Consider the following 3,252-nt stretch of genomic DNA (forward strand, 5'->3'; position numbering starts at 1 on the left):
CCGGCCTCCACCTCGCCAGCGCCCACGCCGCCATCGTCTCAGGCACGCTCAGGCCCCCGGAGCCGCACGGAGAGGACACTTCCTGGACCTGAGATGTAAACAAACTTAAGGAACGAGAAGCTCCGCCTCCAGCGTCTCCTGACAAAGGAGGACGCCGCAGCCCCTCACGCTCGCCGCTCCTCTCTGCGTTCCTGACACGGCCGTTTGCACGGAGCACCAATTGGCATGACAGTGTGACCCCCAACCTGTTTCCCCCCTCACCCCATCCTCCGCCCCCCACCTCTCTCTCAGTGACAATATCCTGGTAATGGCGGCCTTTGTTTTTCTTGGCGGCGCCGCCTGGATTTGTCAGGACGCATTTCCTGCCCGCAGACTGAGGGGGCTGCTGCTGCGCGGCAATCTGGGCTCACTTCTCAGGCAGCTAAACCCTTTGACACTGTGCTTTTTAATTAAAATTACATTATGATTAATCAGGCAGAAGTGGGGGGGTCGCACACCCTCCTCCCCCTCCTCCTCCTCGCCGCCTCTCAGTTTCCAGGCAGGTTTGATTACAACCTGTGACGGACGCTGCTCACTGCCAAGCTGCTAAAGATGTGCTGGCAGATGCAGCCGACTGGCCAGCCTGGCGAGCCCCGGGGTTGCAGGCGGCGCGGGAGAGTGGGAGAGAGTGACGGAGGAATGGAGGGAGGCAGGAGAAAAGGAGAAGGTAGAAGAAGAGATGAAGGAAAGAGAAATCACAATACGGCTGACGAAGGCTGTGATGAAGGTGTGGAGATCTGGAACCGAGACGAGAGCGTTCCAGTCTTCAGGACATCCGACTGTTCCAAAGATTCAGACTTCATATTTAGAAGAAGAAGAATTTTCTCAAAATCAGATTTTTTTTGTCTAGGATCTAAAAAAAGGACATTATTATTAAAAAGAATCAAAATCGTTTTGCTCCAGACTCTTAATCATTGACATATATAGAGATGGACAAACCATCTGTGATGTCACATGAGTTCATTTTTATGACAAAAACTAAGTTTGTTTTTGGTGAAATTTCATAAACATAAAAGGAAATGTTAGAACTCCAAACCTAATTTTCAGAACTTTTTGAACGAAACAATGAAATATGGTAAATCATCAAACATGTTAAAACAACAATTCAATTTCAACAAAAACATTTTGATGAGTTTAATTTTTTAAATTAAACTCTGCAGCTCATTATGTTTTATGTGATGTTTATATAGTATACATTAATACAAATGTGTCAAAGTCGAGGCTAGCTGTTTTGGCTAACCTAAATTTTTTCATCTTTTTTTAGGTTAATTTGTCCTTTAGCTAATATTTTAGCTGGATATCAGCTTCAGTGTTTTTAAGTATCAATTTCAGCATCTTCAGCTGCCAAATTCTAAAAAAATTAAATGTACAGTTTTGTGTCTGATTACATATTGATTATTCACAGATAATAAGTCGTTGGCAAATACTCGAACAAAAAAATAAATAATAATTGCAATAATTTTTTTTACAGGTTTGCGTATAATTAGTTACATTTTTTTAATTGTTTCCTGGCCCTATATTTAATGATTATGTATGTGTGCAAAAAAGACAGTTTAGCGTCTTACTTTAATTTTCCATTTAACTCCCCGACCACTAGGTGGCAGCACAGCACACAGCGCACCAGAACGAGATCTCACAGGAACCAGCTTGAACCGGATGTGAACTCGTGAGCCTCACAGTTGTTGTTATTGCATAGCCAAATGAAACGTGTCCAACTCAGTTTTAACCATAGACAGTATAGAGAGAACTGGACCGATCCCCCGCCCTCATGTTCCAAACAGGAAGTGGTCCCAGGAAGACAAAATCCCACAGAGTTCTATTGAAAACTTAAACAGCCTTTACTCAGTCTTTCTATTAGTCAGAATGACCATTCTAGCTCTGGTTTCTCCTTTTAACATGTTCTTACTAAAACTAATTTTTTCATCATGATTTATTTATTTATGTGGGAATCAGAAGTTGTAGTTTTTGAGCAACGTTAGCATGGCAAGCTAGCAAAAAATGGCGTTCCTTCAATGCTCCGAATATTGTGAAACTTCAGCACAGGAATCCCTGACTTAAGCAGAACGGAATGATATAACATACAATATGACAATATTAAGAATGTGGGCGTTGCTAACAAAAACTTCCGTTGCTAAGGAAATCCAAAAATGTACTTTTACCAATTCTTCTAAAAGTGGCATCGATCTGTTCGTCACTCCCAGGCGATCAAAAAATTTAACGGTTGCTATGGAGATAAAACCAACATAAAAGCCGCCATTTTGAAAAAAGGATTCTACTTGGCAGGAGTGGGTCGTCTGTGGGTTTTGTCACTTCCTGCTTTAATTATGCTAGTTTTTTTGTCACTATTAGCAAAATGAACAACAAGTTGATTAATACTAACTCAAGAAACACAGACTAAGGAAATATTATTGGGGTAATTGTAAGAAATTCATATTTTTGCTTATTTTTACCTCTTTAGTGAAACTCAATGCTTCTAAATTGTGATTTCTTGTTGAGTAGAACAACTTGCTGCTCTTCACTGCTCTGTGATGGTGATTCTCTTGTTCAGAGGAGTCTTCTTTTCCTAGAAAACCTCTGCAGTGTAGAGACGAGCCTGCAGGCGGACTGACAGGAAGGCAGCTGGGACGTCTGTATCGATCCGGAGACGAGCGGCGTCCTCCCAGAGCAGAGGAGACGAGGAAACACGAGGCAGGACCTCGCCGTTACAAGCCGCGCTTCCCTCCATTCAGACCCACGGTACGACAGGTGTGGAGGAACAGAGGGATGTTTGCTCGCTCAGGCAGAAACATGTCACGGGTGTGTTGAGCCGGTCGGGAGAAGACTCGGCCGATAAAGACCATGTCAGAGACAGAACACAACAGGCACTTTGTGACACGGGATTAAACGGGGAAACGGAGACGCCTGACAAACGACGAGGAAACTTCTGAAACATTTACAACAATACACTGTAAAAACAAGAGAATGTGTAAATTGGTATTATAGATACAAGAGAAAACACATTTAGATCAACTTTTCATCTAGATCAATTATAATCTCTGATAGTCATTTCTTACGTTAAACAGACCCCACAGTAAACGTAAAAAACAAGAATAAGTTCTCAAAAATCTCTTTTTTGGGTTTGTTGTACCTCATATTTTTTTATTTTTCAATTTGGAATGTTGTGCTTTTTTACCTTTTACATTTAACCTTTTTCTTGACTTTACAGTGTATCTA

The 3,252-nt window shown here is 42.0% G+C and overlaps 1 long non-coding RNA gene across 4 annotated transcripts in view; it reads left to right on the forward strand.

Annotated features, from left to right (window-relative positions):
- Window positions 1-1,965: 1,965 nt before the first annotated feature.
- LOC118599387 overlaps window positions 1,966-3,252 on the forward strand; it is a 22,856-nt gene continuing 21,569 nt past the window's right edge. For 2 of the 4 annotated variants that reach the window (XR_004948725.1, XR_004948724.1), the window contains exons 1-2: window positions 1,969-2,452; window positions 2,607-2,775. This is a non-coding gene — a long non-coding RNA (uncharacterized LOC118599387). Of the gene's footprint in view, window positions 2,453-2,587; window positions 2,776-3,252 lie in introns of all 4 variants that reach the window. The other 2 variants (XR_004948726.1, XR_004948723.1) reach the window with 2 other exon arrangements.

The sequence above is a fragment of the Oryzias melastigma genome, linkage group LG11, assembly GCF_002922805.2.
Source record: "Oryzias melastigma strain HK-1 linkage group LG11, ASM292280v2, whole genome shotgun sequence".
NCBI classification, from domain to species: Eukaryota; Metazoa; Chordata; class Actinopteri; order Beloniformes; family Adrianichthyidae; genus Oryzias; species Oryzias melastigma.